General features: G+C 41.2%; 1 pseudogene; it reads left to right on the top strand.

Annotated features, from left to right (window-relative positions):
- The first annotated feature begins 248 nt into the window (after positions 1 to 248).
- Positions 249 to 19,503, top strand: LOC139046484 (UDP-glucuronosyltransferase 3A1-like; annotated as a pseudogene).
- Positions 19,504 to 24,851: the final 5,348 nt, after the last annotated feature.

The following is a 24,851-nucleotide window of genomic DNA, read 5'->3' on the forward strand; positions in this document are numbered from 1 at the left end:
AAAACTGAGATGGCTCAAGTCACTTCAAGGTGGAGCTCTGATCAACGTGATTTCCTAAGGTCTCTACCATTCCTGGTTCCGAGTATTTTCTACGGGGAGAGTGTGGTGATTACCTGGACAGAGAGGGGTTAAGGATCAGCTCACTAACCCCTCCTTCCCACTGCCCATGGGCAGGCGGATGAGGGCAGATTATTCAAAGGAACAGGAGTCTAGGGAGGAGGGGCAGAAGAGCAGGAGGAGACAAAGAGAAGAGAGACAGGTGAGATCCATCTCTTACCGCCTCCCAAGCTCCCAGTCAGCTTGAATCCTTCACAGCCTGTGCACCACATGTCTGGGGTGCACACAGGTCCCTTTTCCTGCAGGAGGCACAGGGCTCCCGGCACAGGAACCAGCATTATGAGGCCACGGACGCTGCTTCTCATCTGCTTCCTTCTGCCTGGGCTCCTGCTCTCAGAGGCCGCCAAAATCCTGACTGTGTCCTTGCTGGGTGAGTGTTTAGCCAAATAATCCAGAGACAGGAGCATCCCAGGCACCTGTACCAGAGCTCAAACAGCCCTAGGTCAGAGGGTTGTTTCATGTGTTTTTCCAGACTGGGCGGGTTTGCTCCCTTGGCTGGAGGATAAAGGGATGGGTGCTGTTTGTGGATGCAGAAAAGGGCGTCTCCCACCACTGAGGTGGAGAAGATAGTTCTAGAGAAAATAGAAATACTCTTTCCTCTCTCTTCTCACTCAGGACCAGCTCCCTATTATGCAGGGCTGGGGCCAGAATTTCAAGCTCCAGCCAGTGCAAGAGACCCCAGGATGACTCCTCCTGGGCACAGACTGGACATTCAGAGCCTCATTCTAAACTTCTGAGGGGTGTCCGTCAGTTGCCAGCAGAGGCTGTGCCTAGACTTTGCAGGCTCTCTGAGGGAGGGGGCAGCAGTAATTTTTGGAGCCCATGGGAGCCCAGGTGGAGCAGGGAAGATATTTCAACGATAATTAGAAGGGTGGAGTGTTCTCATCCAGGGGAAACCTGGAGAACTGACCAGGGCTGAGGAATGGCTCCCGTACATTCAGGTTTCTCCCGGTCCCCCTTTCTTTCACTCGTGCTGCTGGAGATGTTTGAAGGACTCGTGGAACTTTTAATTCTTTATTTTGTGGCTTTAGTTTTATATACTTTATTTTTTCACCAAAGAGGACAGAAGAGGAAAAGGGAAAAAATATCATGATGAAGGGGTCATGAAGGACGTAGCTTCCCCAAATTTTCTTTCAACCCAGGGTGGACTCTCTTAGATCACTTTTAGGTCACTGAGAATCAGGGGACCTTAGAGCTGGGACGAAGAATAAACCATATGATTCGTCTCCCACAATGTTTTCCTGAGCAGGAAAGCATGGGTCATAGAGGGGAGGTGCTTTTTGCAGATCACACCAGAGGTCCCTAATGCGGCGAACACCATGGATATACTCAGCATTTCTAACCCCAAGACCATCCTCTCCACAGCTCTCCTTCTCACCACTTTTTAGTGGAGAGTTTTTATAATCACTCTTTAAGAAAACCTGTAACACCATTGGAAAGCTTGTTTTTTCCTTTCTGTAGTAGTGATGAAGTAAGAGAGCTCTCTCACCTCTTGAAGGTATACCCTTCTCCTGCTTCAGACTCGGAGAGGGAGCTGGTGTGGTTTGTGAGGAGCTGGAAGCCCCTTCTCTGCCCCAGGATGCACTGGAGCTCACAAGACCCTCTATGATGGGATGCCTGTGGGGTCACCCCTTTTCCCAGGCTCCAAGGTCTAATATGGATTAAAATGTGAATATGAGACATGGGACATTTGTACTTTATACCTCCCCTGGTACTTCAGACTATGCAAGTCTGGGTGTAAAAAGCTGAGAAATAGCGACACACCTTTTCTCTAGCACTGCATCCCTCTAACCTTCATCTCCAAACTCTTGGCATTTGCCATCAACTTCTCTCCTGATCTGACTTTCTCTGCTGCTGAGACCCTCAGACTCAAGCAAAGGTGCCGTGTTGGAGTGGAGTCTAAAAGAAGACTTTACTGGGATGGAACCTGTACCTCCCCTGATGATCAAGCTTCTCTTTCATTAGGATCCCGGGATTGTGCTAGGATGAGTGATATCTCAGTCTTCATGCATATAGGTTCCTGCAGGCCCTCTGCATGGACCCCCAAAATTATCATGAATGTCTTAATTTGATGTCATACACAATTCAGGCCCCAGTTGAGAAATGTTCTGCCCAATACATTTGAATCTGAAGGATTTGGGCTGTAAGTGCTGACTCCATGTCCTTCTGCTCCATTGGCTGTTTCTTGGACTCGCATTCCTGCTCGCATATTTCTAGCTCCTATGCTAGCACAAATTTCCAAATAAAAGGTTTTCAGAAATATCTCTAGTTGATTGTGCAACCCTTTACACTCACACCCACAGCATTGTGCCAAAGTTTCCTCTGGTGCAGTTATTTCTTTAGGAGATGTTGTCTCCAAATTGCCTGAGCTAAAATGCAGCATGTACCTTAGGATCAGGAACTCCTTAAGGCTTAAGCACCAAGGAGCTCATCATTGACATGGTGGTTAGAGTGACAAGGGTGGACCTTTGATAGAAGTTTGCCATAGGTCAAGGATGTGGGCCAGCAGGCTCTGGGGGAGTGGGCTAGGGTGTACCCTGATGGATATGGAAAGTGTGAATGATGTTCATCTTTCTCTAATTACCATTAATTTTCTGTTTCCTTACCCCTCCTCTTCTGGATTTATCAACCCATCAACCTAGAACTTCTGTTCTCATCATTATAAAAATGAAGTTGTGCATTGTTCCTAGGTAGAAGTCATTATCTATTAATGGACTGAGTGTCTCAGATTCTTCAAGATCATGGTCATAATGTCACCATGCTTCTCCAGAGAGCAAGATTATTGATATCAGGTATCTTTTCTCACTAATTCTTTATTTCTTTTACTCCAAGCAAAGAACCACAATGCCTTTTGCATAGAAAGGGTTTTCAAACAGTATTTAAGATGCAATTGGATTGAAAGAATGAAAAAGGTGTGTCCGTGTGTTTGTGTTTATGTAAGGTGTTGGAAACCTCCTGGGCTCTGTCAATCAGAATGCTATACTCTGTAATCCCATATTTTCCTCCCTTATCTGGCCTTCTACTCTATCCCAAGCAGTTCTCCACACTTTATTACAGATTATTTTGTAAATGCTTCTTTATAACCTGGCTTGAAAATATGTTGAATAGAAGTGTTCAGCCATAAATAAAGTTTTTAATTGGTAAGATTACTTTTCTTTTTCTATAGCTTATTAAGTTCTCCTCTTACGATATCTGAAATTTAAGGAAGCTTTCTCAGGAGTTCCGTATTTATGCAGCTAAGATCAGAATCTATTATTGAGATGATGTTTTTTCTTGAAAAGTCAGTGGCTCCCCGTGAGTTTGTGCATAGTGATGTTGGAAATTCCTAATTGAGTCACTGAATCCAAATAAGTTTAGCTAAAATGAATTCTTAAATGCTATCAACTCTTTTCTTCTGACAGACAAGGGGATGGTGGGTCAGAGAATTGAAATGATTTGCTCAAGGTCACATGGCAGGCTATTAATAGTGTTGGGTGGATTTAGGACTTTAAGCTCTGGTTTGCTTAGTCTGAAGTATTGCTAAGGCTTTGATTTTTCAAAAAAAAAATCCAATTTTAAGCCATATATATATATGTATTTTTTAAGCCATATATATATATATATATATATATATATATATATATATTTAAGCCATATATATATATATATTTGGTGTGGATGATTGGGTCTGAGCTAATATCTGTGCCAATCTTCCTCCACTTTGTATGTGAGATGCCACCACAACATGGCTTGATTAGCACCTGGGATCTGAACCTGTAAATCCTGGGTCAGTGAAGCAAAACATGTGAACCCAACCACTGTGCCACTGGGCTGGCCCCAAGCCACATCTTTGAGGAACATGATTTTGAGACATTATAAAAATTGAGGTGACTTCTGGGCTTTGTTTTTGTCAGATTGTTTCAAAAGAATATTTTTCTGTGAACACTTTTTAAAGTTTTTTATTGTGGCAAAGCATACATAATATAAAAATGACCATTTGGACCATTTTTGTGTACAATTTTAGTGACTTTGGGTATATTTACATTGTTGTGCCACTGTCACCAGCATTTTTTCATCATCACAAACTGGAATTCTGTACCCTTAAACAATGATGGCCCATTACTTGCTTCCCCCAGCCCTTGATAACCACTATTCTACTTTTTTATCTAATAATTTGGCTAGTCTCAGTAGAAATGAAACTGTCACTCTTTCTAGATGACATGATTTTATATGTAGAAAACCTTAAAGAATCCAACTTATAGAAAACTTATAGATATAATAAATGAATGCAGTAAAGTTGCAGGATACAAAGTCAGTATATGAAAATCGGTTGCATTTCTATACACTAACAAGGAAGTAGCAGAAAGAGAAATTATGAGTACAATCCCACTTACAACTGCAACAAAAAGAATAAAATACCTAGGAATAAACTTAACCAAAGAGGTCAAAGATCCATACACTGAAAACTATAAAGCGTTATTGAAAGAAATTGAAGAAGATGAAGAAATAGAGAGATATTCTACGCTCTTGGATCGAACAATTAACGTAGCTAAAATGTCAATATGTCCAAAAGCAATCTACAGATTCAATGCAATCTCTATCAAAGTTTCAACATTTTTCACAGAAATAGAACAAAGAATCCTAAAATTAATATGGAACAACAAAATACCCTGAATAGCCAAAGGAATCCTGAGGGAAAAGGAGCAAAGCTGGAGGTATGACACTCCCTGATTTCAAAAAATACTTCAAAACCATAGTAACCAAACATCATGGTATTGGCACAGAAACAGACACACAGATCAATAGAACAGAATTTAGAGCACAGAAATAAATCCACACATCTGTGGACAGCTAATTTTTGATGAAGGAGCCAAGAACATACAATGTAGAAGTGAAAGTCTCTTCATTAAGTGGTATTGCGAAAACTGGACAGTCATATGCAAAAGAATTAAAGTAGACCATTATCTTACACCATGCAAAAAAATTAACTCAAAATGGATTAAAGACTTGAATGTAAGACCTGAAACTATGAAACTTCTAGAAGAAAACATAGGCAGTACGCTCTTCTACATCAGCCTTAGCAGCATATTTTCAAGTACTATGTCTGATCGGGCAAGGGAAACAAATGAAAAAATGAACACATGAGACTACGTAAAACAAATTAGCTTCTGCACAGCAAAGGAAACCATCAGCAAAATGAAAAGATAACCTAACAATTGGGAAAAGATATTTGCAAACCGTATATCTGATAAGGGGTTAAAAATACGAGATATATAAAGACCACATACATCTCAATAACAAAAAATCTAACAACCCAATTAAAAAAATGGGTCAAAGATCTAAACAGACATTTCTCCAAAGAAGATATACGGATGGCCAATAGGCACATGAAAAGATGTTCATCATCACTGATCATCAGGGAAATGCAAATCAAAACTACACTAAGATATCACTTTACACCCATTAGAATGGCAAAAATAACCAAAACAAAAAGTAACAAATGTTGGCAAGGTTGTGGAGAAAAAGGAGCCCTCATACACTGCTGGTGGGAATGCAAACTGGTGCAGCCACTATGGAAAACAGTATGGAGATTTCTCAAAAAATTAAAAATAGAAATATCATATGACCCAGGCATCCCACTACTGGGTATCTATCCAAAGAACTTGAAATCAGCAATTCCAAAAGTCCCATGCACCCCTGTGTTCATTGCGGCATTATTTACAATAGCCAAGACATGGAAGCAACCTAAATGCCCATCAATTGATGAGTGGATAAAGAAGATATGGTATATGTATACAATGGAATACTACTCAGCCATAAAAAGGATAAAATAGTCCCATTCACAACAACATGGATGGACCTTGAGGGTATTATGTTAAGTGAAATAAGCCAGATACAGAAAGACAATCTCTGTATGACTCCACTCATATATGGAAGTTAAACATGTGGACAAAGAGAACAGATTAGTGACTACCAGGGGAAAGGGGGGGGGGGTGGGGGGATGGGCACAAAGGGTGAAGTGGTGCACCTACAACACGACTGACAAACAATAACGTACAACTGAAATTTCACAAGGTTGAAAACTATCATAATCTCAATAAAAAGTTAAAAGAAAATTAAGAATAGAAATATCATATGATCCAGCTATTCCACTGCTGGGTATTTATCCAAAGAACATGAAAACATGAACTCATATACATAAACCCCTATGTTCATTGAAGCACTATTGACAACAGCCATGACTTGGAAGCAACCTAGGCGCCCATCAAGGGACAAATGGATAAAGAAGATGTGGTATATATACACAGTGGAATACCACTCAGTCATTAAAAATGGTGAAATCTAGCCATTTGTGACAATACGGATGGACCTTTAGGTATTATGCTAAGCAAAATAAGTCAGAAAAAGAAAGTCAAATACTGTAAGATCTCACTCATAAATAGAAGATAAAAACAACAACAAAAAATCACATAGAGACAAACATTGGATTGGTGTTTGCCAGAGGGGGAAAGGGGTAATTAGGTACCTGTGTGTGGGGATGGATTGTAATTAGTCTTTTGGTGGTGAACTTGATGTAATCTACACAGAAATTGAATTGTAGTTATGTGCACCTGGAATTTATATAATGTTATAAACCAATGTTTCTGCAATAAAAAAAGAAAAAATGATATTTTTTGCAGTTCCCATGTAGTTGAAAAACTACTGGAAGCTACAGACCTTCCACCCTTTTAACAAACATCTGTACACCAAATCTATAAACAATCCAGGGAGTTCGTGGAGCCCTTCAATTTTATCCTCAGTTTCCAGGCTTAAGTGTGTGGAGTTTCCTTCACCATTCTCCATTCATGGGCATTTTTTAAGCTTTGAAAGAGTATATTCATTCTTCACTTCTGTCACACAGCTTGCTAAATGTCTGCAAATAAGGAAAACACATGATTGGGGTTTGATGTCTGACCTGATGTTCGTTTCACTGTGTTGAAATATTTGAACCACTCACTAACTCCTCGTTTGGACACACTTCTCTATCTTGTTTATTTATTTGCGACACTAATAAATGAATGATGTCAGTGGCAGTTAAGTAGCAAAGATCTCTAATGGTCACGTGTACTACCGCTCCACCAATATAAAGAATTACAATTGGGTTATGGGGAGAGTCTGATAGGACATAGAGGAGCTTGACAGAACAAGCCTAGACTGCCTTGAACAGACAGTCAGTAGAAATGCAAATGCTAAGAACTCTGCTAACGAGGACTCAGAGGGAAGTGAGGAGCTTGGTAGAGAAAATCTATATTGTCTTAGATAATATGTAAATCATCCTAAGTAGAACTTGAGTAGAAATAGAGATGTTAAAGGCTTCTTGCTGCTTATAGCAAAATGTGAGAGGAAAGAAACAAATTGAAGCAAGAATTATTAAGCATAATGAGAGCAAGTCTTCACGATTTTGGAAATTCTTAGCCTATACAGATTGCAATAGATTCTAAATTTAAGGAATTCACTTTGATGAAATCAAAGAAAACCAGTGCTTTTACAGAGAAAACCAGTGGTGTGGCTGGATAACCTTTTGCTATTGCCCTTGAAAGATTAAAAGTTCAGAATATTCAGTCTCACAGAGAGCTCTTTGAAAAGTAGGTTTGTGATTTGTGGATCTGTTCAGCCATATTAGCAGAAGTCAAAAATAGAAATGAAATTATTTTGTAAAAATCTGTGGAGCAGCCTCGTGTCTAGTGGAATGAATTCCTATGACATACCCAGGAGATCCACAAGGTACTTGAGAATTTTATACTAGAAGAAACACTGTGAGTTTGGACTGAAAGAGACAAAGGGAAGATGATCTGAAAGAAGGCTGTTAGACTCCCTAAAAGTAAGAAACAGGCAGATAAACTATTCAGGTGCAAACACACGATATGTTTTATAAAGAACAAAGAACCATGAGGTGAGGCAGTGAGTCCAGAGGGTAGATCTTCAAGTTCACAGGGCTGAATTTCAAATCATAGAGGATTATTTCCTGTCCTTAAAACCTAATATTGTATGCCCAGGCGGATATCAAAATTTTTTAGAATGGGTAATTTATGTTTTGCTTTCATTTTGTTCCACGTAGAATGATAAAAAACAGTAACTGGCATTTTACACAAGACCCACTATTGTTTCTTGGGAGCAGATAACTTGTTTCCTAAATTTGTCTGTTCACAGATGGAGAGAAATTTGGCCCCTGGATGGATCATACCAAGACTCTCACTCATACTTGAAAAATGCTTTGGATGATATAATTTGGAACTTTTGAGCTGATCATATCTAGATGAGGTTTTGAACTATGAGTTGATGAGGTAATGGTTTGAGACTTTAGATGTTGGGATGGGGTGAATGCATTTTGCACATACAGTGTACATGAGTGTTCAGTACAGAAAGAAGAATGTAGTAGGAAAATAATGTCCCCTGAATGATATCCATGTCTCCATCCTTGGAACCAGTGAATATGCTACCTTACCTGGCAAAGGGTCTTTGCCGATGTGATTAATGTAAGGGTCTTGAGATGGGGAGATTACCTGGATTATCCCGGTGGGCCTGATATGATTACAAGAGTCCTTCTATCAGACAGAATAGGACAGGAGAGTAAGAGAAGGAATGTGGTGATGGAAGGAAAAGTCAGAGTGATGTGATTGACAGTTGGAAGGAGGCCATGAGGCAAGGAATACAGGCAGCCACTAAAAGCTGGAAAAGGCAAGAAAAGAGATTGTCTTCTAGGGCTTCCAGAAGGAATGCAGGGCTGCTCACACCTTGCTTTTATCCAACTGAGACCCATTTTTGACTTTTGATCTATAGAACTATAAGATAATAAATTTGTCTTGTTTTAAGTCACTAAGTTTATAGTAATTTTTTAGGAAGCAATAAGAAATGACTACAGTCATCATAGGTGGTCAGGAGCACTCCAGGAGGCATGAGAGGAGGTTGTTAAAGACTCCACAGTAAAGGCAACTTTGGGGGACACTCACGGCAGTGCCTATTATGTTGCAAATTGGAGAGATTCTAGAGCTGTTATTGGGTGAGCAATTCAAAGTGGGCTGCTTTTCAAGTAATAAGCATAAATGGACCTAAGTAAAACATATGAACAAGAGATATGCTGTCTCCAGAATGCAAAAAGGCCTAAAGATGTTGAACTTGTTGAAATATCATGGTGTCATGATGAATAGTTGTTTCCTGACAGTGTTATGGATAGAGAGGCCTTAGACTGACCACAAAGTTCCCAGGAACATAACTGAGGTACTAGCCTTGAGCTTTGTGTGGGGGCAATGGCACATGCCTTTGTGTGAGTCCCTTGGTTGAATTATTCCATGTTTTGAATGAGTATAGCAAGTGAATCTCTTTGGAGGAAGAAGTCCTCAAGGTAATGTCATACCTGTGCTCCTGGAGAAAGTTGGATGTGGTTAAGATCTTTCTGACAAAGATTGTGGCCGATGGTAGGGCAGTTGAAGTACTCCATGGGTAACCACTTAAAAATGTTTTCTGTCTCTTCCAAGGTGCAGGCAACTGAGATTGAGAGCCTGTTGAAACAGTTACTGAGCAGAACATATTAGCCAAATCTATGATGTAAAGCGTTTGCCAATAAATACTTGGATAAAGTCAGTAATTTCACTCTGATTGGGTATGTGAGCTCTAATGTGTGGGACCATGTATTAATCTCTCCCTAACCACCGTACACAGTTAGGTTAGGTGTCATGGCTGTTGAAGGCACATGTGCATTTAGAGAGTATGAAAGGTTTATTACTCAAATAATAAGGCCTTTTTTTTTGAAAAAGCAGGACAAGTTCCCAAGCAAATCTGAAAAATGGCTTTCCAGAGCATGGAGGGATGTCTTGCTTGAGTTTTTATTGTGGGTAGGGGGATGGGATGAGCTGAGGTGTCCTCCTCATTGGCCTGCCTTCTGCGGTTTGAAACTCCCAATAGAGCCAAGGGAGGGAGCATGGGGAGATTCTTAACAGCTTGTCCAGACGAGGCACAGAAGAGGGAGTGGGAGATAGGGCTTGAAACTTGTCCACAGTCAAACATCAAAAATAGACTCATACTTTCTGTTACATGTGAATAATGGGGGAGAAGCCAAGTTGGTAAGTAGAAGTACAGTGAACTACTATTTCAGTTAAGCCACTGAGGTCTTTTAGTGAAACAAAAAACGATTTGGATGTATTGCTTTAAATAATGAGAATGAACTTTTCTAAACTAGAAAGTGCAGAGGCTCTGGAATCAAAGGGACTTGTATTTAAATAGAAACTCTACCACTTCCTATGGGTGCAACCTTGACATATTATCTTAAGCTCAATTAACTTTTTTTTCTCACCTGTAAAGTGAGAGCAATAGCTATACCTTCAGTGGAAGCTTTAATGGAAGCTTCCATTACTTTAAACTGAGAAGAATTCCTGAATCTTTGCAAGGTTCTCGACCCATGTTTTCAGTTTATAAGACTGACTGAATGAGAAAGCAACCAAATCAAACAAAAATAGTTCAAAAGGTAAACATTCAAATAAATATAAAATTATTGGAACAAAAGCATGTTGCTATCATCCTGCTAATGTTATTCCATATTGCGTAACATATTTAACATTTTTAACCCATTGGTGTTTCTTAGGATTCAAAGAGGAGGAAGAATCATACCAAGTTCTCAGTTGGTTTCCACTTGAAGATTATAACAAAGAATTTAAGAAATATTTGTATTTCTTTATGAAAGCAGCTTTGGCTGGCAGGTAATTTCTATTTATTATTTTAACAAAAGATTCAATGTTTTAGTGATATAAATTAATGGAGGATGTATGTATGTTTGGACTAAGGATATGATAAAGAGGTGGATGGATGGATGGATAGATGGATGAATGAGTGGATGGATGGATGATGGGATAGATTATGAGTAGATGGTTAGGTAACTAGGTATTTCTCACCAAATTGAGTACCATCTCTGGAGATTCTTTCTTACTCTGTATTCTCCCTCTTCCTCTACCAGCATGAATATATTTTGGTAGAAACTGGGAGTTGTTCTTTCTGGGACCTCCTTGCAATACTTCACTTAACAATCATCATCTGTAATCTCCCCGACACTAAAGCACAAGTCATTGCTGATAAGATAATGAGAGCCACCTTCGTCCACTTATTTTTCCTCCTTATCACAGTTATTCATTAATGAAGGGATGATTTGCGAAGACTGATTTTGTAGTACTTGAATAGCTGGCCATGGAAAGTCCTTTTAAAAAGCAATCAGACTCGCGCAGAATAACACGTGAATCTAATTCCTTTTGCTTCATCTTGAATGGAAAGGAACATATAAGTCCTTAACCTTGGACATAAAGGTGGACAGACAGAATCCGTGTATATCTGGGTTAATCAGAGTGGCCTAACCCCTTCTTTTTACCTTGAAAATTCTATTTGCTAGTCAATGTCCTGCTCAGACATGACTTTTCCCTAAAGCCTTCTTTCCTCACTCAGATTGGAAGATCCTAGTCCATCCTGTACAGGTCTGATCTGACCTGCTTATCTGACCCTTAGTCTGTATCATCTTCATTGTTAGCTACACGTTTTAATTATATGTTTTGTCTCTTCTCCTCTAATTTAATATTTTGAGGACAGGTATATGTAACTGTGTTTTCTTGAATTTTTTTCTATTTATTAGCTAAATTTTAAATGTAATTATATGAACTATATTCTAGGAATTTTTACAGCATTACTGAAATTATCCAAAATATTTGGCAACCACTCCTTTGTGACATGAAATCTTTAAAAGTAAAGAGCAGAGGATGATTTCAGCCAGTCACTTCCATTGTGTGATTTATAAAGCTGATCCTAAAGATCAGGTAGAGATTTGCATATTGCTAAGGAGTGCTTAGCTTATGGGCCTTCTCTCCCTGGGGTGTGATGCTGCAGTGGTGCACAATTACAGGTGTGCCAGGTATTGATTCTCTGGGTGCTTCATGCAGCTGGTAGACCCCTGACGTTTTGAGCCCTTGCACTTGTCACCTCCGGTGCCTAAAGTACAGATGGGCATCCTCATCCATTTCTCCATATATTATACAAAAAAAACAGGATCATGTTCTATACAGGCAGTGATGGGAAAGCACTGCAAGAAGTTAGTCCTGGAATAATCCAATAGGCAGAGTCTTAAATGTACGTCAGTAAACTTTGCCATTATCTTTTCTGGATGCCACAGCCTTTATTGAAGTGGAAAGGCTAATAGTATGCTTGAAAATCAGGCTTTTTTTTCCCTCATTTCTTAATTGATGGGCATAGAAAGGTAGAATTCCTATTTTTAGCTGAGATTTAGAGTTCTAGTAAGATCAAAAAGTCCCTTGGGTGAGGTGATCTGTCAACTGCAGAATATAGCATGATTTTTAAAAATAGCCTATATGTCCATGTTTTTAAGACTGTGTCATCAAGTAACTTGCAGTTTGGCTGAGTAAACAAGACAATCACTCAGCAAGAGTCAGTATTTATGTGAAGGTCAAGAAGAACATCATGGAATTTATCAAGTAGAAAGAGATCTGTGAGGTCTGCTATGGTCGTAGAAGGCTCCCAGAGGAGAAGGCCTAACAGTGGAAATTTGGTCTCAGTTAAGGTAAGTCAACTGTGACCACGGATTTCAAGACTTGAGAGTTTAAAGATAAATTTTCTAATCAACCGGCATAAAGGGTGCTTGGGATTTGGATCAGAGAGGAGAGGGGAGGGGAAGAAGGAAACACTCTCAGGAGCAGAATATCTGCTGGCATGATTGGGGAAAGCATATTAATGGACAATGGTGGAATAGGATGCTGCTGCTAGGTGTGGTCTTGCTTACCCAGGAAATCGTAGCCCAAGATTCTTGTACTGTGAAATTAACACCTCCAACAAATCTTTATCGTTGATTTTCTTTCTCTCAGAGACATATTTGAAAACTGTTTAAAATTGTTGGAACTACAGGGATTTCAGTGCAGTCATTTGCTAAAGAGAAATGATATCATGGACTCCTCAAAGAAAGAGTACTTCAGTCTGATATTTGTAGAAGCATTTGACTTGTGTTCTTTCCTGGTTGCTGAGAAGGTTGGGAAGCCATTTGTGTCCATTCTTCCCACCACATGTGGCAACATGGCCTTTGGGCTACCAACCCCCTGTCTTATGTGCCAATATTATGTTCCTTCCTGACTGACCGTATGGACTTCTGGGGCCAACTAAAGAATTTTCTGATGTTCTTTGATTTCTCTGTGGAGCAATAGCAAATTCACTCTACGTTTGGCAACATCATCAAAGAGCATTTCCCCAAAGGCTCTAGGCCAGTTTTGTCTCATCATCTAGAGAAAGCAGAGTTGTGGTTTCTTAATTCTGACTTTCCCTTTGATTTTGCTTGGCCTTTGCTTCCCAACACTGTGTGTTTTAGAAGCTTAATGGCCAAACCTGTTAAAGCAGTACCACAAGGAAGTAAAACCTTAGCTCTCAATAGGGGCTTCATGCAGAGGCCTTCAGTGCAGAGCTGGTGGCTGCCTCTGCCAGTGAGATCCCGGGAGTGGAGTAGGGTGAGGCAAGTGAGGCTCCTAGGGCACACTTTTTAATAAAGTACTCATTTGCAGGGTCATGCAAGTACAGTGATGGCACTAGTACAACCCTAAGATTGAGGACTTTCTTAAATGCTACTCCAGAGTCCTCTCGCCTTGCCCTAGTCCTGGCCCTGGCAGGATAAGCCTTTTAATAAGTTGATAATTTTCATTTGCATTTGTATGATCATATGGATGGTAAGTATGCAGTAAGCATCCGTCATATGCAAGAATTGTTAAGGAGGTGAGTTATTTACAATGAAACACACAACACTGTGAGACAGGCTGTAACCAAGGCGGGACTTCCTGGGACTGACTGCAGGCAGCATCTCCAGTATCTCCAGCCTGTAGAGCCCTGGTTCCTAACTCCACCTAGACCTCCTGATTTGGTTGATCTGGGGTCTGGCCTGGGCATTGTCAGTTGTAAAAGCTGCACAGTCATTTTGAATGCATAGACTCAGAAACACTGCTAGAAGTTTGCAAAGTGGAGGGAGCTGAGATTAGTTGGCTGCCTATTGCCCATCTGTACTGTGTTGCCATTTCATGGAATTTATCTTATATATATTGTCACCTAGAGGAAAGTATGATCATCTCCATTTTTGTAAATGAGAGACAGAGACACAGGTGGTGTAAGTGACTTTTCCATTTCAGAGTGAAGAAGAGCCCTGATTTGGCCTGGGCCTTCCAGGCACTGATGTGTCTACCTTTCCTCTAGTGACCTTACATTGAGTGAGCAGGAAGAGTTGGGGAATGATCCATGCGCTAGATGGGCTCTGAGTGGGTGGCAGGATTTTTTAGGAATGGAGCTGGGAGAGAAGCCATTTCAGGTGGGGAGAACAGGGAGTACCAAGTGTGGAGGTAGAGTGACATGACCATGACTCTGCATTCCCTGAGTGACTCTGGCTAGACAACGAAGTGGAAGATTCAATTGCACTAATATAACCAGGCCAGATTGCAGGAGGTTTTATCCAGCAGGGTGACTTAGGCCTTGCCCATAGGGCTGGGGAGGGAACTGTTAAGTAGGAGCATAATAGGAGTGAGAGTTGCAATGGCTGTTAGATAACAGAGGCTTTTTTCGAAACATTTTCTTCTCTGTATTTTCCAACTTCTATATAATGGTCTTATGTTGCTTTTGTAATTATGAAAGGCTGTTTTAATGTGGTCCTTTGAGATAGTAACTCAGGTAATGTTATGCTAGATGGAATCAACCCAACAGGATGAGGGTTTAGAAGTTGTCAAGGGGCTGCAGAAGCCCAGAGAGAGTCAGAATCCTAAGAAATTTTGGAAGTAACAATTGGCAAAACAGTGTTAAATCCAAGATTGCAACATTAGGTCACAACCCTCCTTAAGAACTGCCTGGGGAATTTTAAATATAAGGTGCCCAGGTCTATTTTGCATTTATGTGGGTGAACCACTGAGGTAGGCAATGAACTACAAAGATCAGTGACAGAATATCATGGAATATCAGAGCAAAGCACATGACGTGGCACATTGGATGTGGGTGGCCAGGTGCCTTCCCTATTCTACCTCCATTTCTTATGCCAGAGGCCTTCTCCCAGATTCCCCTCTCCAGCCTCTGGAATCCCACCTTCTTCTGCTGGATGCTGATCCCCACTGGAATTCTTCCTTACATTACCACCTCTGTTCTGGCTTTTGAAAACTCCCCATGTCTCCATGGACCCAAAATTTATAGAGGGTCTAGGATGGCTATGATCTTACAGTCAGTGTTTCAAAAAAGAAAGATGTTCTCACCACCACAATGGGCATGAACACAATGCAAAGGATGCTCAGCTGTCCCTTGGGCTATGATAATAGTTTCAGGACAGTGAGCTTTAGGAGTGACAGGAAGGTGTGTTCAGTAAAGAGCCAACCTTCATTCCTTGGTTCTCCTGGCTTTCACGGACAACTTTGTACACCTCTTTTCCTTTCTTACCTCTCTCCAGGAATTTGAGAATTTCATTGCCAAGTCTGGAGACTCAGATTTTGTCCTTGTGGCCCTGGGCTCCATGGTGAGCATCTCTCAGTCTCAGGAGCTTCTCATGGAGGTGAATGTGCTTTTGCTCATCTCCCTCGGGGTGATATGGAGGTGTAAGCCTTCTCATTGGCCCAAAGACATCAAATTGGCAGCAAATGTGAAAAGTGTGGACTGGCTTTCTCAAGGTGACCTCTTGGGTAAGGACTACCAAGATCTGTGTCTCTCATCTTATTTACATGTCTTTAGGGCTCATCAGGGCTCTGACCTCTATTTCGGCAAGCCCATCATTATGAGAAGGAGCTGCTGACAGCTAAAAGCAAGTCTCCAGAGAATAGGAATGTAGCAGCCTGCTGGAGTTTTTGGGTAATCAGGCTACACTTCCAGTGAGATCAGATTCCAAAACAGCCCTCTCTCCTTTCTTTTTTATCCTAGGCCAGATTTCGACAGTCAATAAAGTCACATTGATTTACTGCCTTTGGTCTTGAACAAGATCAGCCAAACACAGTCCAAAATAACCTGTGAATTCTGAGAACATCCCAGGATCACGTTGCCACTGTATTTAGTGTCTTCATGAGGACCTGTTCACCCACGTGCCTTTATGCACACAGACATACAGATAGATCCTCCTTATCTACTAAGGTATGAGCTTTCATACCTTAACAATATTGACACCAACAATGTCTTTAGGATGTGCCAAAATACCTGAGGCCAAGCTGAGCAACCTCATAGCCAATTATTTGGTCTATTGAGTCTCTGGTACCAGAGAGTCCCCTCATTACCCAACAGGTTTGCTCCGTCCCTACTGATCTGAGAGTCTCTTCACTGTTGTAGCCAATGGATGGGTCAGAGACTCTTAACTAAGCTTGTGACTCAAAATCATCTGGGGAATTTAAGAAACACATTCTTGTTTCTACTTCTGCAAATATATTTCTCTAAGACTGGAGTAGAGCATATGAATCTCATTTGAAAGGAACACAAGGAGATTCTGATGCACATCCCAGTGGAGCGGCACAGGTTGAGATGAATTCTTCATTGTGAACAACCAATTTAGTTAGCTCTAAATGAGAGTGGGATGGAAACACTGGAACTGGAAATATTGAGGTGTAGGCTCTAGTCTCTGCTTTCAATGGTGTTCTCATATATTTGAGGAGACACACATATAGTATAGTTTTATGAGTGCCACATGAGTTGTGATGTCAATGAATGTGTCAGGAATTCAGAGAAGAGGGAAATTACTTTGCAAGTGAGAAAAGATTGCTCAAAACAAAGAGAGAGACAGAGAAAGAGACACAGGGAAACACAAAGAGTAAACAGAGATGAGAGTAGGAAAGAAAGATACAAGGATGATGCAGAGAAGGATGGATGGATGGACGGAGGGATGGATGGAGATATATGCTTTGCCTAGCATTATTCTCTACAGAATTCCCTGGGTTCTCAGTCTTAGCTGGGTTCTGTCTCTGGCAAGAAGTATCTGTAAAAAGGCAAGGCTTGGAATCCTGCATGTTAGAACATCTACCTTGAATGTGTCCCAAGCAGAATTATCTTTACAATGGTTCCAACACACTTTGAGAATCCATTGTCATTTTCTTTTTGCCCTTTCTGATTTACTGGTATCCTGAAACTTTTCATCCTGAATGTCCTGCTGTCTTTCTCATTTGCAACAGCTCACACTCACATCCATCTCTTTGTCGTCCGCGGTAGGGTGAATAGTATCATGGAGGCCATCCAACATGGCGTACCCATGGTGAGGATTTCCTTCTTTGGAGACCAGCCTGAAAACCAGTTCCAAGTAGAAGCCAAAAAATTTGGTGTCTCTATCCAGTTAAAGCAAATCAAGGCTGAGACACTGGCTCTGAAGATGAAGCAAGTCATAGAAGACAAGAGGTATGTGGCTCTCTGGGCTTGTGGTCACATAGGCTGAATGAAGACATCAAGCATGAAGGGCACCACATGTGTCTTTTTTGCAATAAAAATGGAAAGTCCCAGGCTGTGCAATAATATGTGTGCAATGGTAAAAGCTGTCCTGTTTCCTCTGAGTGTAAGACTAGGCAATTTAGGTTAGATGCTGAAAAGAGTTTTCTTCTAATGGGTTATGAGGAATCCAAATTACTTACACAGGTTCTCTTTGAGAGGTCTTATATGTTCGCGTGGTTATAGGAGAATTTCAACTGAGTAGGAGGTTGCCTTTCCATCCCCAATATGCCACACTGTTCTCTACTTCAGGATCTTTGTCTGTGCTACTACCTAGAACACTTCTTCCCTTCTTTTCACAGGGCTGGTTCCTTAACACATTTGGGTCTTATCTCCAATGTCGCCTCCTCAGAGAGGCCATCTTTGTCTGATAGTCCTAACTAGACTTGTCTCTTGCCTACTTCACATTCATTGTTTCCTTTTTAACACTTCTCAGGATCCCTAATTACCCCAATTCTTTAGGTTTTAATTTATCATCTGTCCCCAACACCAGAAAGTACAGGGTAAGCCCCCTAGGACAGCAGCATGTGTCTCTTGTTTTCCACGATGTTCCCAGTGTCTGGTACAGGGCCTGCCACAAAGTACGTCTGAAGGAATTTCTGTTAAGTGAGTCAACAAAAGGGACTTTTGGTGTCTTAATTAACTTCCTATCCAGCACAATGATCTCATGTGAAGAGAAAAATACATATATTTTTTGTTATAACTAAGAAGGACTGAATAACTTGGAGTTCAAGTGCACAATCCTGAATCAGACCTCAAGACCTAACATATTACCTTGCACGTAGGAGTTCTGCAAGTAGTTCTTGTTAAATGACTGAAAAACAGCCCAAAACTTGTGATTCTAAGCCCTAGAAAAGGTGTTAAACTCCAGGGGTCAGAAAACCCAGAAATTTCATATATATTTGATATCTCATGTGTTGCAAATATTTACTTTTGCAAGAATGGGTTTGTAAGTTTCATTGGATTTTCAAGGACCTAGACCCAAAATGGCCATGAACCACTAGTCCCAAGGAGTCGTCATTTGGGCTGGGATGGTCCTCAGACATTGTGGATCAGGGTCAGCTTCATAACTTATGGGGTCCAATGTAATATGGAAGGTAGAGCCCTTGTTATAAAGTTTGAATATTTCAAAAAGGTGACAGCAGAGAGTTAAATCAAGCACAGGACTGCTCTAAGTGTGGGGCCCTGTGTAAATATGCAGGCTTCAGCCCATGGAGGGAGTGCCATTCAACATGATGCTCTGAAGGGCAGGAAAGTGTAGATATATCCTCCTGGGTGTAGTCTCCAGAGTCATATGTGTCACCTCACCAAGACACCAGCACAAAGTGATGTGCTATCTCTCTGTCAGTCTCCCTCTCTCTGTATAATTTACATCTTATATAATTTTCTATAGTATATTTAAGCCTCCTTCTTGTAGAGACCAGTCCTTAGAGACTTCGTCACTCTGTTATGGTTTAGCACTTTTAGCGCTAAGCATGGATCGTTGCATGTAGGCACCAGTTGGAACTTTTCAAGGGGACCCAACTAGACAGTGGCAAGGCAAGGCCAATGACTCTTCCTTGAAAAGGAGCCTTTGTGCTTATGGTGGAAAGCGCCTGTGTGTAATACAAGGTCCCTAAGGCTTCTGAAACCACATGAGTTACGCCCCACATCTGCCTCTGCCAACAGGTACAAATCTGCAGCAGTCGCTGCCAGCATCATCAGGAGATCCCACCCCCTCACCCACACCTGGTGATTGGTGGGCTGGACTGAACACATCCTCCAGACAAGCGGTGTGGGGCATCTCAAGCCCCATGCCTTCCAGCAGCTTGATGTCTTCTGTTCCTGTTGGTGGTCATCTTGGGCACTGTGTGGCTCTGTCGGAAGCTGCTGGGCATGGTGGCCAGGTGGCTGTGTGGGACCAGGAAGCTGAAGAAGGCCTGATGCCAAGAGAAGTCTTGAGGGCTGTATTTGGGAGGGGTGTGTCACCATTTCTTGGGAGCCTCCCACCAGTTCTAGCACTCTCTGTTCTCCACATCATACACACTTGCTAATTTTGCTATAAATTCCTACTCATTGGTTTCTCCCTGTGATCAGATTTCTCTTGTGGCCTTCTTTCTTTGCCAGTCAGCAAGGGCTGTTCTCTTATTCTGTCCCTGGGTCATTTGGACCAGTGACCCTCAGACTTAAAGTCTTGAAGCCACCTTCCTTATTACACTCCTTTTCTAGTCACTGGGCCTGAACCATTCCAGCATCTATGGCCAGTATCTTCCATGCCACTTTCCCTCTCTCCGGCCTCCACCACTAGTCATGGAATAACATCTAAGATGGGTACTTTGCTAATTCTTTTCTTTTCTGTTTGCTTCTCCTGCAAACACTTCTCAAAGCTCAGGAAGCGTGTCCTGCGCATGTGTCTTCTTGTTGGAACCACCCTTGCAGGACCATGTCTGGCTCCTGCCTTGGTTCCTGCAGAGAGTCCTTCCTTGCTGATCAGATGTGGAGCCTGCAGGGTGGTCATGGGCTGAAGTGGCTTTGGTCTCTGTGTTTCATAGCACTGAGCTGTCTTTCAATTTTCCCATTAAAAAATAAAGTCATGAGAAAGAAGTTCATTTCTTTTCAAACTAAGTGGGCTTTTGTGCCCCTTGATAGTGAGTCTTTCTATATGTGACATACTCTTGGGAATTGCATCCACTCGACAGTAACTGAAACCAGAAAAAAAGTGGCTTAGGATTTTCTTCTCTTTCCTTTTTGTTTTTCTCATGTAAAAGAGATTTGTAGGTAGGCAGGCAGTCCAGGGCTGATGTAGTGGCTCCAAGATGTGTTCAATAGTGCAGATTTCTTGTTTGGTTGATCTACCTTCCTCTGCAGGGGTATTTCATCCTCAAGGTCACCGTGGATTCTCAAGATGGTCTTTTTGTATCCAGCCAGTACCTGGAAATTTGGGCAAGACAAGGGAAAATTGGGTAAAGTGGATAAAGCAGGTCCCTGCCAGCTGAGTCAGCCCTCATTAAAGAGATTTCCCAGACACTACAGCCACCCAAAGACTCCACTTACATCTCATTCACCAGACCTGAGTCCCGTGACCACTTCTAGCTGCAGAAAACGTCTAAGAAATGTTCCCCATCTCCAGCTGCTGGGGAGACATGTTAGAAATGTAAACAAAGGGCAATGAATAATAGGAGGAAACTAGAGGCTTGCCCGCATGTGGAGGGCAGGCAGGGGGGGCTGAATTGATGTTTTGTTCCACCTGTGACCCTGTGACTCAGTGACCTCAGGAACAGTCTTACACCAACTGTAACTGCCTGTAGGTGGAAAACAGACCTTTCAGAGTGATGGACATGCAAAACAGGAACAGCAGTACTCTACCATGGTGAAGTGTGTTATACTTTCCTAGTTCTTTCATTTTGGTTCTGCCATTTAATGGTGTAGACGTGTCTAATCAGCCCAACCCAAAGAAGTAGGCACCAGCAGGGGCAACCACAGATGGAGAGGGAGCCATTTTGCAAATTAAGACGACAGCAAGAAAACCTGCTGCCTCCTCCAACCAAGGCACAGGGCTAGGGGAGTGGAGATGGGCTGGTTTGAGCCCACACTCATTCCTCTTGTAGGCACGTTTTTGGGATGAATAACCTGCCCTACCACATAGTGCTCCTGGCTGGTGGACCCCTCCTACCCAGTGAGATTCCAAGCCCACCCAAGCAGAGCGCGGTTTGATGAGCTAGGAAATTCTCTTCTGATATTTTGTTTTCGGGGCATTTGTTGTCCCTAAGACCTAGGGAGGCTCCTTTCTGCATTCCAGCCTTTAAATTAGTTAATCATTTATTTTTTAGAAGTATTCCAATGAAATATTCAGAACTTTAGACACATATATATCCAGAGTGGATTTTCTGTAATTTTCTTCAAATTTAATCTCACGATAACAATAAGTAATAATCAGATAACACCTGTACTAATGATTCTGTCCTCTGGGTTTCTTTTTTTGCTAATTAAAACTCCAAGATGAATTTTGAGAGATCCTCTTGTGTTAGGGTAAATACAAAGAAAAGAAGCTTCCACAACAAGGGCTGTGGACACCTCCAGGTAACAGGGCCCCTTCCCTGTCTGTAGATGAGATCCTAGAAAGGGTTGGTACCCAGTGACCACTCTTCCTTTATGATTTATGGTATTGAGAAGCGAGCTTTGTCTGTCCTCTGTAGAGATTTTACAAATGAGCAAGCCTATAAATTATAACAGAAAAGAGAGTCAGACATAAAGACCAAATAATAGTTTATTTCATTCCACTCCTTCGTCTTGTTACAATTTCTCTCCTGGAATTTTATTGAGCTGGGCTTTTTGTTTCGTATTCCTTTAGTGACTGTGGACGAACTTCATGTTGTTTCAGACGAAAGATATTGTCATTGGAAATCAATTACCCACCGGTAAGCGAACACATCAGCAGAGGGGCTTAAGTCAGTGGCCTTCAGCCTGGGCTCTCTGTGCCTTAATGTGTGCACGAAGACCTTTCCAGGGCTGCATGGCACAGAGCATCTGGAGGCAATAAGTCTCCACATGTGTGTACTCTAGTTTCCTAACAGTGGTCTGCCTAACAATGTGCTACGTTTGGGTGGTAGAGTCTCTTTCTTGCCACACTTTTCACAATTTCCTGACTCTTATTTTACAAAAGAAATGCAAGGCTTTGCCCCCTGCCTATTCTCTCTGTGGTGCATTGCCCCAGGGTGGAAAAACAGGGGTACCAATGGACAGTTTGAAATGTAATAACTGAGCAAGAACCCTTTGTCATTAAAATGATTGGCAATTCTTTGTTTTTAACAAAAACCAAGAATAAACTGTGACTTTCAGCTGTTAGACCATTAAAAGTAACTTGTGCTGATGGATTGCTATGAGATTTTTGGCATAGCGTTCTGGAAGTGTTCAGAGTTGAGGCACATCGTTTTCAAGATGGTCATAACAAATGTCCTATACTGATGCTACTTACTGATATGAATAATGTTTTCAGTGTTTACATAATTAAGAGCTATTGATATAAACCCATCCCATTCCAGAAGTAGACAATATTTAGTTATAGACGCAATAGTTAATTTTAAAAGCACTGAAAAACAGCCCCTTATCTCATTGAGAGATGCGTATTTTGTGTTAGATAATTATTAATCAAATTGGAAGTATGTTATGTTTCTTTGAGTAATTTAATTCAATTATTAAAACTTAGAGTGATAACCTGGTGAACATATTTAACTCTTTGAGCCTTATTGATATCGGAAATAGAAATATTAATTTCAATTTCAATACATGTTTTTGCCACTTAAGGTTATAATAGAATGCTCAATACAATTCTTTCAAGCATAATCATATATAAAGTAGAATTAAATTCTCTGGGGAAGGTGGAATAAAAATAATAATTCAAGGAGAAAATGGAATGATATAAGGCTTCCAATTGACAATGAGGAGCTGACTTATCTATGTCAGGAATGGACAATGGTAAGTATCAAACTGTGGAGACATTTACAAGCCACTGCATCAATTGACCAGAGTGACATAACTGTGTACTTTAAGACCACAACATTTACAATGCAGCGGAAATGACGTCCTACTCAATTATTTAACTTATGATGAGAAATTTTGGAAGTCAATTTAAAATGTATTCTTACTAAAGTCTTGTAGACATAGTTGAGAAAAAAATTGAAAATCACAATTTTACTGTCATTGGCTTACACAAAAGGAGGGTTATTTTTCCTACGTAAAAAGTAGATGGCAAGTAAGCAGCAACTGTCATTGTTTCAGTAGTTCTACAGATCAAGAAGAATGTGTTTACAATTCTTGCCCATTAACTCATGGTTGTAAGATGGCTGCCCAGCTTCACATATCTAGTCCACGTCTCAAGGAGAACAAAAAGAGAAGGGGTGGTATGAGCTATATATATCCCTTTGTTCAGGAGAGTAGAAGTTTTCACAGAATTGTGTTCCCCCCTCCACCCAGCCAGAAGACTTCTGTCCTCAGTGCCCAGAATTGTGTCACCTGGCTCTTCAAGACTATAAGAGAACCTTGGAAAACCTTTGCCTTAGCAGCTGGAGAGGACAAAGAGAGTTGGAAGTGAGTTTTGGATTAACCAACATGTAGTGTCTGAAGCAGAGGGCAAATGGCCAAAAAACCCCTCCACAGTACTTAACCTGGCAAAGTAGAATTTTCTGAATTTGGGTATTTTGTCCTGATCTATGTTTATACACTAAAGCATCAATTTTGGTTTTGATATAAAATAAGAACTTTGTCTCTTGGTTATGGTCTCTGGCTGGGCCTGAGGAAGCACCTGGCCCAGAGTTGGTCTCAGTGACTTTCTAAGTGTGATGGGACCACAGGGAGGGGATGATCTCCACCATGGAGCCCCAGCCCTCGATTTCTGTGCAGCTGAGAAGGGAGAATGAAATTGTGACTGTTGATCCCAAGGACAGCACAGAGTGGACTGGGTGCTGTCCCTCAAGGGACTATTGTCAGAAACCACTGGGCCCTAAGCCTTAAGTGGTATATGGCTGAAAGCCACTCAATTTTGTGTTTTGTTGAAAGTGTGCTTTGCAAATGGATTCTCTTTTCAATGAGCATGGCTCTGAAATCTTCTGTGTAAAAGACTTTGCCCTAGTGACCAGGGGGTAAATATCAACATCAAAATGTCCCCATATTTGCAGGAGAATGGGGGCTTTAGACTTATAAATAAGTGCTAGAATCAACCTGAACATTCATGCATATGGTTCCCTAGTTAAGCCTACCCTACTCTTTGCCGACTTCCTCCCCTTTGTCTGGCGTTAAGGTTTATAAAATGCTGGAGTAGGCATCAAGACGGAGGAAATGGAGTATGCCACAGGGACTTTTCTCATCCATGGCCCTCCATAAACTACATGTAAATCAACGCCATACACACTATGAAGATAATACAAAGAGCAAATAAAGCCCACTTCTTCCCATAAGTAGAAAATTCATCATCAGATTTTAGCAGAGTTATTTCTTGAACTCCTGCTACAAAGCTTCATGGAGATCTAATGAGTCCAGAAAAATATTCCAGAAAAACGAAAGGGCCACAGAGGGCCCCAAAATGAGCCAAGACATAGCCTAGCAAAAGAAAATCTATACTACTATATACTACTATATGAAAATTCCGAAAAAGAGTCCTGGTAGATCAAAGCTTTGACAACAGGAAAGGGACCAGAAAACATGAGGGAAACAAGGTAACTGTATTGAAAAGCCTACATTGCTGAGGGAGACAAGGGTGAACGGGAAGAAGGGAGGCACTCTTTGGATATTGATGA

This window comes from Equus asinus, chromosome 10, assembly GCF_041296235.1.
Source record: "Equus asinus isolate D_3611 breed Donkey chromosome 10, EquAss-T2T_v2, whole genome shotgun sequence".
Lineage (NCBI taxonomy): Eukaryota > Metazoa > Chordata > Mammalia > Perissodactyla > Equidae > Equus > Equus asinus.